The following is a 12,829-nucleotide window of genomic DNA, read 5'->3' on the forward strand; positions in this document are numbered from 1 at the left end:
AAAAATAGAAGAGGGAGGAAAGAAATGGGGAGAAAAGAGAGGCAGAAGCTGCCTCTTTGGTAAAGACACATAAAGGAAGGAGCTCAGGATGGAAGCAAAGGAAAGACCCACTTGCCTCAGCAGATGGGGAGGGAGTGGGTGGATCTTGTCTCTTAAAGGGACAGGACAGACCATTACATTCCCATCTCTTTTTTATAAAAAGATGGGAGGTTAGGCACAATAGGTTAAAGGAATTTGGATGGCAGATTCTCAAGACTGCTTCCTGTTTATTTGTGGGTTTTGTCTTGGGGGACTAGAGAAAGCTGGGTGCTGGTCACATCCTGGAGTAGCTGGTCTCTTTACTCCTGTCCGGTGTTTGTGGTATGGAAATGTCTGGTGTCTCTTACACCTGTTTAAAGTATTGGCAGAACAGAGGACAAAGTTAAGTTTAGGAAAATAAATTTTTAGTACCAGGAAATTGAGAAGGATATATCTGACCTGCTTAAGGTAGATTCTTTAATTCGGCTCCCTGGAACTCACAATAATTCTTTGGGTTTGTGAAAACTTAAGTTTTAGACATATACATTGTATAAACAGTAGCATATTTGTGCCAGAATGATTGTGACAGATGGTTTTGCACAATGAAAAGTATTTTTAAGACTATGGAAGGCAGCATGAGAAAGATTTGATAACGTGTACTTGTTGAAATTTGTTTGGTGAGGCTGTCCTATTGAATCACAAAACCTCTCAACTGTCAAACTACATCAGAGATCTTTGAGAAGGATAAAATTTTACTTGAGTTGTTGATTTAGAAATGACAAAGAACTTACTTGGTTGGCACCTAGAGCTACTCCTCAGGTTGCTGAGGGTTGTATTTTTCTTCTGGTGTTTAGCACAGGACATGCCAGGCTCTAGAAGATGCTGTGGGATAAGAAATATGTAGGAAGACAAGCCTCCCTTTACCTGTGCAGCTAGGCTGTCAATTCCAGCGATTCTGTCCACTGTCTGGAGATCTTCAGTTAGATGATAAGCAGTTTTTCCCAGTGGTTAGCAATTGGCAGTTGAAATGAATTGCAGATGGATGCTGGTTTTTGCCCATTTGTCTTCTGTCTTCTTTGGAGGAAAAAGAGTGCTGCTGCTAGGAGCCAACCTACCTTTTATTGTTATGAAAAGTCTTTTATATAATTAAGCATTTAAATGCTGTATTCCCCAGATCTCTGAGCAGTTGAGGGCTGTTTTCTGGGTGTAGATAAATTATAGAATCTGCCTGGAGAGCTGGGTTTAAGCTTGAATGCACTGACTCTCAACTTAACAGGTAAGACTTACACTCATAAAAAGACAAAAAGAAGAAAAAACTGCCTGCAATAGAAGGTTAACGGCAGAACTGACAATAGTAGAGAACAGCTTAATATATTTTAAATCAGGGTTGTATTAAATATACCATATATTTGTAAGAGACTTAAAAGTACATTCCAATTTAAAACATGAAACTTATTGCTTTGTTAGTTTGGAATGAGATATAATGGGCAGACAATTATAACATTGAACAGCAAGCATAGGTACATTTAAGTTACATGTATGCGCACACACACAGACACACACACAGTGAACAGAAGTTGGATGAAGTAGATGCTCTTGGTGGGCCCTACCAAAGGCATGCCACTGCACAAAACACACATACAATAGATTCAGCACCGGGGACCAGACAGGGTATACCTCAGTAAAGTTGGCAGGACATGGTTACCTGACCTGGCTGTCAGTTAAGATGTTGGTGAATTCAACTGACCTCAGTTAAGATGGCCGTAAGGTCACCTGACCTCAGTCAAAATGGTGGTGGTCGTGTGCTGTATGGAGAAGCCACATTTTTTGAGCTGTGGGAGTTTTAAACATAATAACAAGAGAAAACTGGAGGCGTGATCTGCCCTGTTGCTGAGCCGCTGTGCCACAAGCCACAGCGGGGAGCAAAGGCTGGGATTGAAAACAGCGCCTCAGGTATCTGACTAATCTTGTCGGTTTTTGCAGAACCAGTGGCAGTCATGACAGAGATAGTTTGAGGAAAGGCGGAGCCGGAGGGACACCAGCTGGGCATTCACAGTGGGTGGCTGATTGAGGGTTTATACCATAGCTGAAAATGCAAAAACACCACAGGGCCTATCGCAGGACGTCTCCTTTCTACAAGCAGGGTGCTAATGAAACAGCGACATTGCAAAGCCTATGGGAAAAGTCTCTTCTCTACGGGCAAGGGTTGAAGCCTGACTGGCTCAGGTCCAGGCAACCCGGGAGCCAGAAGCTAGAGGCCGCTCTGAGTGGTCTTTCCCAGTGTGGACCACCTATGAGTGGTAAAAGAAAAGAAAAGAAAAGAAAAGAAAAGAAAAGAAAAGAAAAGAAAAGAAAAGAAAAGAAAAGAAGAAAAGAAAGAAAGGGAAGAAAAGAAAAGAAGAAAGAAAAGAAAGAAAGAAAGAAAAGAAAAAAGAAAAGGAGAAAGAAAAATCCTAGGGACCCTGGGCCCCAAATCGAATGTACCATACAGCGTGTGCCCAGGAGGACTGCCCTGGTTAGTCCAGTCACAATTTTAGCTATGGGAAGCAACCAGAGATGAATGTCAGTGAAGGGCTCAACTGTAGCCATGAAGGCTGTGGTTTGGGGCTAAAAGGGGAAAATAACTCACCGTCAAAGCTCCTGATATGCATAGAGGTCAGCCTTCAGGCAGATAAAATGCAGAGCTGTTGAGAACAAACCCAGTTGCTGAGCTCAGGATTCCATGAATCCTCAGCTGGCCTGCCTGCAGGTTGGCAAGAAAGTGGAGAGAGCTTGGCCAAGTCACGAGCACCAGATGGTTTAGCTAAAACAGGGCTGTTCCCTGAGTGGCTGCAGTGGGCAATGTGCCATGAGGGGAAGCAGATCCCAGGCAGGGAGCCACATGCTGGGTGAGAGACCTCAGTTGGGCAGCCAGTCCCACGAGGAGCTGCAGCCACGGTGGGTGAGAGACAGAGACAGATAGGCATGGCATGCAGAGTGAGGTTGGATATTTATTTAGTGGGTTATGGAGGGGAAAGGGAAAGGGGGAAGGGGAGAAGGGAGAAGAACAGAAAGAGAAACAGAAGGGGAACAGGGAGAAGGGAAACAGTGAGAGGGGCAGAAGCTGCATCTTCAGGAGAGAGACAAAAAGGAAGGAACTCAGGCTGGAAGTGGAAGGAAGATTCAGGCCAGGTAAGGGAGTAGGTGAGGCTTGTCTCTTAAAGGGACAGGACAGACCATTGCAGTCAGAAGAGGCATTGGGTACCCTGAAACTAGAGTTAAGAATGGGTGTGAGCCACCATGTGGGTGCTGGGAACTGGACACAGGTCCTCTACAAGACTGGTAAGTATTCTTAATTGCTGTGCCATCTCTCCAGCCCTGAGTGAACATTTCTTAACTCTCCAGCTAATGATCCTATCTTACAAAAGAGTAAACTGAAGTGCACAGAGTTGAAACAACCCACCTAGGTCACACAAGTAGTAAGGAGCATGACCAACAGTGAGACCTGATTTTTAAATTAATTCTTCATTCTACTGCACTGTATTATCAGTGAGTTTTCAGGGTAAGCTTGGGTTAGAGGGATCCACAGAGGATTGGTTGGTGAGTAGGAAACGGACCGGCCCCTGGAAAGAGATAATGAGTCAAAAGCAAGCTCAACTAAAGAACTGTTTGTATGGATGTGAAACCCTGTAGGGTAAGTCACTTAGAGAAGGGTTACTACCTCTGGAGTTTGAGGACCAGGAGAAGGGAGAGTATGGAGGGAATCCAGTATAACTACAGAAAAGGAATTCTTCCCAACTATTGTGGCCAGCTTGCATTTTGTATTCAGAATGTGAAAGGATGGAGCACAAGAATGAAGAAAATAAGCCAGATCCCCTCCACTTCTCCTCAATGCTCAAAAGAGCAAAGATCTCAGGATGTAGACTCTGTAGAAGCCACCTTAAAGGGTGGGACAGGGCAGAGAAGAATGGAGACTCCATCAGTGAAACCAGGGACAGCCTACTAGTGTCACTGTAGAAGGGTGAGCACCATACGCAACATTTTTTCTTTTTTCTTCCGTTGGGTTCTGTGCACGTCAGCCTTGTGAGACTACAAGACTTGATCTAGGAAGTAAACCATGAAATTGGTTTGTCATGCTGACAGTCAATACATAGACAATTTTATTTTAGTAAGCCAACATTAACGAGTTTCTTTTTATAAGTCACAGAGATCAGTGTACTTCATAAGAAGGATGGAAAAGAAGATCTGAGAGAAGAATTCTGGTGAATTTTTGCTCATCCAAATTAGTCATTCACTAACCAAACTAACCATAACTCTTGAAGGGACCATGTGCGTCGGGATGTCAGATATAGCTATAAAAGCATACCATGCACGGATATTTAAAGAGATGGCTAAATAATATTACAAACAGAATCCCAACACTTCCTAGCCATATGGCTACGGACTTACTTCTCACACACCAGTGAATGGCCAGCATCGCTTAAGACTTTCCTGGGAAATAGCTGATGGTACCAAAGAGGTTGGGCTTAATTCCTTTGGCTCAGCAGCCATAGCATTTCCGCAAACATTTTATTAGAACCCTGCCTCCCTTGATCTTTTAGTTTGGTTTAGCTCTGTGCTGAGGAGACACAATTTTGAGCATTCTTCCATGAAAACCCAAGGAGCACCTCTGCATGTTGTATCTGCTTTGAAACATTCTCTAATAAACTACAAGAGTGAGCTTGCTGCTTGCCCCAAAGTACATCAGCCAATGAAGTTCTAAAATGAAAAGAACTGTTTTCTCTGCTTTTCTATTTTGTTTCTTCAGAAAATTTCCGAAGGCCAAGTTAGCTATTTATCCTTTTCAAGACTAGCAGGGGATAAGGTAATTTTACAGTTTGGATTCAACTAATGATTGTTTGGCTTTATTGAATGAAATCTATTCCTTTATTCAACAAATAATTGCTGAGTATTCTGTACTTGACAGGGCTTTAAATCATTCAGATACTGAAGTAAACAGAACAAGCAAAACCCCTACCTAGGTCATGTTCTGGTTTGGAAGAAAAATCCACTAGGGGTAGGGATAAGAATCCCAAAGACAATCAGGAGTGCTATATAACCACACGCTTGCAAAAATCTGGTCTCTTTTCTCATACTCCCTATTTTAGAGGAAATATAATGTATTAATATAATATTAATGTTAAATATATGGCCATCAGTTACATTATTTTTTAAAACATTTGTCTTATGCAGAGTATAACATGGGGCTTGGATGGCAAATTATGCCTCATTGGGTTGGGTGATGTTTGGATTTGTTCAACCACCCCAACCAGCTATCCCTCAGCTGCATCTATGTAAGAGAACCCTTTTTATGCCAGAAAACACAATGAAAATATTCCCACCACCAGCATAAAACATGACTGACTCGCAAAAGTCTTCCTAGACTAAACAAAAACAAAGACAGCAAGTTTGGCTTTTTAGCTCTCACCAGTGGGAAGATAGGTTTGTGGCGTGACGGTCACGTGGGCTGTGGAGTGAACAGCTCTCTGAGGAGGGGCCAAGGCAGGTGTCTTTGATCGTCATCCCCCAAGAAGACAGAAAATAGACACCAAAGTGTTCAGCACCTGCCACAGGCCATGTGCTGCAGGCTAACATGAGGGAAGTTATCTGCATACTCACATGGATCCAGTGGTGACAGGTGCCAAGTAGGGGACAGTGTCCCCTCATATTTGATTGGTGTTCCCAAACTCAAGTAATAAATGAAAAGTATTTGTTCACAAGTTCATGGCCCTGTCTTATCTTCATCAGATTAATGATTACCTTTTCTGTGATTACCACAGCACCATAATTTAAGACCATGTTCATTCATTCCTTCCTTTTATATGTGCTCCCTTTTAGTGTATCGAGTTTCATGCATCACATTATTTTGTATGATGCTATTCCATAGCTAGATTTTTTTTAATATTTAACTTTATGAGATATTGAACCAGAATACATGTTTCTTAAGAGCAAGCTGTATGCGGAAACTTACTTGTTTATGCCTGATAGTGCTGCGTATGTAGATAGTATGTATCTGATGAAGACAGGAGGAATGAGAAAGGGTGCAGGTGGTGTGCTGTGGCTTAGGAGGAAGAGCAAGGACAACACCTAGCGTCTGCAATCTATGACAAGAGTGGAGGGCTGCTGCAGATTCCTGATTCAGGCTCAGTAGTTGCCTGAACACTGAGCATTTGACACACTGGCAAAAACAGTGGAGTAGCACAATTGCTCATGGTGTTTTTATCTGCATTAAATTGGTTTATACAATGCTGCCTCCTGGACTTTAATAATATCTTTTTCTTTCTTTTCATTAACACAAGTCATATAAGACATTAGAGGACTTGGATTTTCCTTCATGGCCAAATTCAAGTGGCCAGTTGAAGCTATTCCACAGTCAGTGTGAAGGGAAAGGAGTGTAGTTTGTCTGAACACACTCCTCCTGATGGAGAGACACACTCCTTCCTCTCCTGCCATCCACATTCTTGAACACAGAATGAGAAGTCTTAGTAAATCCACTAGTCTGGTTCTAGGCCAAGTTCCAGTTTCACCTGCTATGTGGTGAGTAGGTGAACAAAAGGAACTTGAAGGAAGCAAAGACAGGATGCTACACTAGGAACATTCATGGGAAGGACCTCATCTTTCCAGGAGGAGGCCAGGGGAGGTGCTACCCACGCCTGAGATTGCATCAGAAACACTCGAGTCAGGCCTTACTCCTTCACTTCTTCCTTGTATCAAAGTGTGCTGTGCAGTGCCAGGCTGAGAAAGAATGAAGGAGTTCCACAGAGTGGGAGCCATTGCTCTGGAAATGCAAGAAATCTAGCCACTCTGAGGCAGCCACCAACCTTTCGCCAGCTTGGATCTTTCCCTGTTGCTGGTCACGTGTGAAGTGCGTATTTAGATAAAAGCGGAGCATAACCGAAGGTTTGGTTCTTTAGCCCCACTGGCCTCATTTTAAATGGTTGGTGTCTTCAGCATCAGAGGACAGAGACAACAGCTGAGTGTCACTGCCACAAGAAGGTTTCTGGAGCTGCTGTTATAGACTGGACCTGCCAATGGCCATGTGTTTTCTGCATCGTTTGGTCCTGGAAATCCCTAGATTATCCACAGGGCACAGACCACACCTTATGCCTCGTGATGTTTATTCATGTGCAGGCTTCTTCAAAGAGAAGAAGAACATCAAAACTCTACCATAGAACAGTCAAAATGATGCAATTATACTAAAAATCTCAAAAATAAAAGAAAAAGTTTGACACACATAGAAAGAAAAAGATACTGGACTTTCTCAGAAAGGAAAAATTAAAAATTACAGCACTGATTTCTAAAAAAATTGAATTTTTAAATTTACCACATATCAAAACCTTTTAATGGATACTTTCTTTTATCATGTTTTAAATGATAAGGTTATGATTATCGTTCCCTCGATGAACTTGGGAGAATAAAAAGATGACTGAGCCTCACAGCTGCTCTACTTTTCACAGGCCATGCCCTTGTATCACTTCCAAGCCTGAACTTTGTAATAAACACAGCAACTTTTTGTTTTAGATTTAAAGGTGATATAATAAATGGCAAAAACAGCTAGAAAGCAAACAAATAGCTGTCAGCAATATTAATTTATCACAGCCTACAAAACAAGTTTCCTATGGACAAGAGCAACTTATGAGACTGAGAAGGAAAATTCTATACATTTCTCTCTAACCAGTGCCTTGGGATGTTGTGTTTGTTGGCTGCTTTGCTTTCATAAGCTGAGCAGGCATGCTCTCCTGATGCTTCCTCCACTTCTACTACCTCTTTCATTCTCTTCCAGCTGGGATTCTGTGCAGGCCAATGCATGGCCCAGTCTGCTACTGCCCATAGCTGTGCTCAGTGGGGCAATCAGGCTCAACTCTCAGCTTCCACCCTAGCTTCAAGGCACAGAATACAAACATTTTTCTGGTTAGGAAGATTCAGGCAGATACCAAAGCTGTGTTTACATAGTTTTGGATTCATAAGATGGCACTAGTAATACACAATATGTGTTCCCTGATATTATTTCAGTTTTGTTAGGGTTTTTCTCTCCTTCATTTAAGTGCATCTGAGAAGATGTCACTAGGCATCTATTCGTAATTAAGCCTAAGTTCACTCTAAGCTATCTGAGCTAGAGGCTTTATTGTGCCTACTGCTATTCTTCCTGGCCATTCAATAACCTGTTTTTGAATGAGGGGACAAAAGTCCCTAGATTTGGAAAGAAAAGAAAAGAAAAGAAAAGAAAATCAATCCATGTATTCCCCCCCCCCACTTTCTTTTCTTTGGCATTTTTGTTCGTTTGTTTGTTTGTTTGTTTGTTTGTTTTTTGCTTGTTTTGAGACTTGGTCTCTTGTATTCCTGGTTGGACTTGAACTTTCTATGTAACTGAGAATGACCTTGAACTCCTGATCCTCTTGGCTCTACCTCCTGCATGGTGGCATTACTGGTGTGTGCCACCATACCCGATGTATATAGTGCTGGGGAATGATGTCTCTTACATTATATATCTCCAACATCCTTCTCTCTCTTTACTGAGATAAATATTCATAGCATGGAATCTACCACCTCATCCCTCTTTTTCTTTTTCTTTTCTACTTTTCTTTTTCTTTTTTTTTTCGAGACAGGGTTTCTCTGTAACTTTGGAGCCTGTACTGGAACTAGCTCTTGTACACCAGGCTGGCCTCGAACTCATAGTGATCCACCTGCCTCTGCCTCCCGAGTGTTGGGATTAAAGGTGTGTGCCACCACTGCCCGCATACCCCATCCATTTCAAGTGTGCAGTCGAGTGACATGAAGCATGGTTACAGTGCTGTGAAGTCGCCAGTGCACACTGTCGTGTCTATGTAATCCTAAAATGACACACGGCATTCATCAGAACTAGCTTCTTATTTTCCTTCCCCCGCCCCAGGCCCCAGTGACTTCTACTCTGCTGTCTATTAATCTCAGGACTCTTAAGTACTCATTTGGCTTATTTCACTTGGCACAATGTTTTCAAGTTCATGACTCAACATATACTAAGATTCCATTCCTATGGCCATATTATATTGTTTTGTGTGTGTGTGTGTATACATACACATTTGCACTTATCCATTTGTCTGTTAATGTCTTCTTATCTTTTACAGTTCTTCAAATTCATAATTTTTTACAAGACAACAAACCAGTTCTCAACAATTATGTCTTTGTGTGCCAGGGACATATTTGGCTTGGCCTTGAGTTCTTATCTTCCTGGTATTTTCTCAGTTGATATAGATGACTTCACTATTTTCCAAGAGGAAAAGGTTTAAACAGATCTATTACTGTCTTTTTGAAGATAAAATATCTTTGTTATTACTTAAAATAGGAAAAATACCTTTTCTGCAACTATTACCCCACCAAGGCATAAAAATATAATATGAGAAATGTTGATGCTTACGGAAAAGCAGATAGCCCTCATGTAGTGAGCTGCAATAGGGCAGATGCAGACATCAGCGCTATTCCTAAGTCCACCACCTTCTGCACATCCCGTGCAGGTGGGAACTTTTAAAGGTCCTTGAGTAGATTTTCATCCCCTTTTGAGAGAGTTCCACTTTTCATGTCAAGCTCTTTTATAACTGATAGAAAAGGTATCCCAATATTTCAAGACAAACATAGAAGCAGGACTGGAATTTCATTCTTTATTCAAAGTTCCAAAATATTTCAAAAAACTGAAACTTGATAGTCAATATCTAATATGTGTGCCACTTATAAAGAGGTTAGTAGTTAGGAAACAAGATGACCATATTCATGGACACTGAAAAGGCTTCATGCCTGAGGATGGAATTGTTATGCTGTTTGAAAATCTAGAACAGAAGCTGTCTCACCAAGACCATGTGATGGTAACACCCAGGACTCTGATGTCACTTGCAGTGAATGGGAGATGGTGGGACTTGAAAGACTTCCGTTCTGACCTTCAGAAACCTACTTTTTTCCTTTAAGAGATGTTATCTTTAGACATACAATAACCTGTTGAAGATTCTGAGTTACCATTTTCTTAGTTAGGGTTTCTATTCTACAACAAAACACCATGATCAAAAGGCAAGTTGGGGAGGAAAGTATTTATTTGGTTTACACTTCCATACTGTAGTTCACCACTGAAGAAAGCCAGGATAGGAACTCAAACAGGGCAGGAACCTGAAGGCAGGAGTTGATGCAGAGGCTATGGAAGGGTGCTGCTTACTGCCTTGCTCTTCCTGGCTTGCTCGGCTTGCTTTCTTACAGAACCCAGAACCACCAGCCCAGGGATGGCTGGGCTCTCCCTCCCCACCCCGAATAAATAATTAAGAAAATGCCCTACAGAGTTGTGCACAGCCTGATCTTATGGAGGCATTTTCTTGAGAGTCCTTCCTCTCAGTTGACTTTAGCTTGTGTCAAGTTGACATAAGGACAACATGTTTAACCTTATGCATTGATTCTTGCAGCCAAACTGCAGTACAATTTATATGATAGTTATAATTAATACTAACTATGTGGAAACAATAATATACAGTTTGAAAGCATAGCTGATTCCAGAAGGCTTTGACTGCTAACATAAGCAGTAAGGGTTTGCAGAGAGGCAGTTTTCTATCCCTTTTTAGCTCCCCACAGCTACCGCGAAGGGAAAGAAAATGCACCGAGTCAGCCTTAGGAAGTGTTACACAACTGTTAGACGGTTTGTGGTGTTGTGTCGTTCTGCACGCTGTTCTGACAGCATCATACAGCACTCTGTGAGCAGACTGAGGCAGAGCCTGAGTTTCACATATTTGTGTTGTTTGTGTTTGATTCTCTTTGTATGTGCAGGTTTCCTTACAGTAGTTGAGCTAACCTCCATATTCATAAGCCATAGTTCCTATTTTTTCATGCTGGTCTCTGTCATGACACAAAGGAGGAAACTGTTCAATTTATGGTTTTGGTTTTTTCTAGTGTTGCATGTTTAGGTTTTTCAAGACAATGCTTCTCTTTGTAGCTCTGGCTGTCCTGGAACTCACTCTGTAGACCAGGCTGGCCTCGAACTCATAGAGATCCTCCTGCCTCTTCCTCCTGAGAGCTGGGTTTAAAGGTGTGCACCACCACACCCAGCTGAAAACTGTTCAACTTAAAGCTTACTTTATTTTCAATTGGCTCACAATTTAAGCCTTACTCAAACATCTCTTACACAGTCTTTCATTTATCAATATGTATGTATCCATCAATGCAACAGATGTTACAGAACAAGTGTAAATTTATAATGCTGCCTACAATAGTGCCTTGCTTCTAAAGCACAGCCTGCGTATGTGCTTTCTTGTGACATGCTGTCTGACTGCTCATTTCTCTCTTGTGTTTGATAAAAGCACAACTGGAAAAGCAAAAGCCAGAATCAGGGTTCAGGGTGAAAGTGTGTGTGTGTGTGTGTGTGTGTGTGTGTGTGTGTGTGTGTGTGTGTGTGTGTGTGCGTGCGCACACATGCGCACGCACACATGCAGCTCATTGACATTTCACACACCAACAAACTGTCCAAAAGAATCTGTTTATATTAAGTTTAAATGTATGTTTGACAGTGCATGAAATCTGCTGTCTAAATTATTATAAGTGCCTAAAGATATATTTTATATTGAAAGTGTAAACTCCAATGTGAAGCTCCATGTCTTCAGAATATATTTAATCTATTTAGAAGTTCACTAAGATGTATAGACTTTGGATCTGGTTAATTTTGTGTGATTGCATTTTTTTATTTTAAGTTTTTTTAAATAATAAGGTTTATAAAGATTATCACAAAATTTGCTTTTAGAGTTTATTTGGTACAAAGGAACAATTTAAAATTTCCCCATAATTTAATATTTTTCAATGTATTTAGTTCATGCTCTTTACTCCTATACACTCAGTTGACCTCCAGGAAGTATAAAATTAAGTATGTTTATCTTAGGCAGGAAACATATCTCAGCTGAATGTTGTCACAGCAGCTCCTCCAGACTTGAAGAATAATTGTAACAGGAATGGTTAGGGATTTGAAGGTGGCTCAGTGTAGTTGGGCATTTTTGTTGGGACTGTTGATTCTGCGATGACATAGAGTCTTATTATTAATTATGAGACCTTGGCAGATAGCTTAGGCTTGTTTCTAACTAGCTCTTATAACTTTACTGAACCCATATTTTTTAAATTTACATTATTTTAGGGTTACCTTTATTCTGTACTCCTCACCCTGCTTCCTCTCCTCTGGCTGGTGACTCCATCTTTCTTCTTTCCAGCATCCTCTGTGCCTGGAAATCCTGCCTAGTTATTGGTTGTTCAGCTTTTTATTAAACCAATCATAGCAACACATGTTCACAGGGTACAAAAAGATTATTCCACAACATGTCAGTGATAGAATATGCTTTCTGTGTTTGATCCCCAACATCACACACACACACACACACACACACACACACACACACACACCACAGCACAGCACAGCACAGCACAGAGTTTTCATTTCCAGTAAATTTTGAAGAAGTTGGATGATCACATTTTCAGTAATTTAGTTTCACATTTCCAAATCAGCTAAGTATTCCAGTTTCAGCTGATGGTGTTTACTAATAGACGACTAATGTCCTTGAATGGGGACTGACAAAGGAAATCAGCCTCATGCACGTCTACTCTCAATGTATGCAAACAGCAGAACTGTTTTTGTAACATAATCCTCTAAGTGTCCTCTTTCTGTCACATTCAGTACCAACTGGAAAACTACAAATTTTGCTGTCCTCTGACTTGGGTGCTATCTTGGCTTCTGGGCACCTGAGTGTTTACTAAGAAGATAAAATCTAGGAACTGCAAGTCCTTCGGTTCATTCCTCAGTTGACCA

The 12,829-nt window shown here is 41.3% G+C and overlaps 1 long non-coding RNA gene across 4 annotated transcripts; it reads right to left on the reverse strand.

Annotated features, from left to right (window-relative positions):
- Positions 1–246: 246 nt before the first annotated feature.
- On the reverse strand, positions 247–5,659 carry LOC119807059. 4 transcript variants are annotated; one of them, XR_005284297.1, is made up of 5 exons: positions 5,465–5,659; positions 4,037–4,100; positions 2,648–2,761; positions 943–1,092; positions 247–388 (listed from the first exon to the last, which is right to left on the reverse strand). It is a non-coding gene; the product is annotated as an uncharacterized LOC119807059 (long non-coding RNA). The 4 variants fall into 4 exon arrangements; XR_005284296.1 differs by having other exon boundaries at positions 810–1,092; XR_005284295.1 differs by having other exon boundaries at positions 247–1,089.
- Positions 5,660–12,829: the final 7,170 nt, after the last annotated feature.

Source organism: Arvicola amphibius, chromosome 2 (assembly GCF_903992535.2).
Source record: "Arvicola amphibius chromosome 2, mArvAmp1.2, whole genome shotgun sequence".
NCBI lineage: Eukaryota > Metazoa > Chordata > Mammalia > Rodentia > Cricetidae > Arvicola > Arvicola amphibius.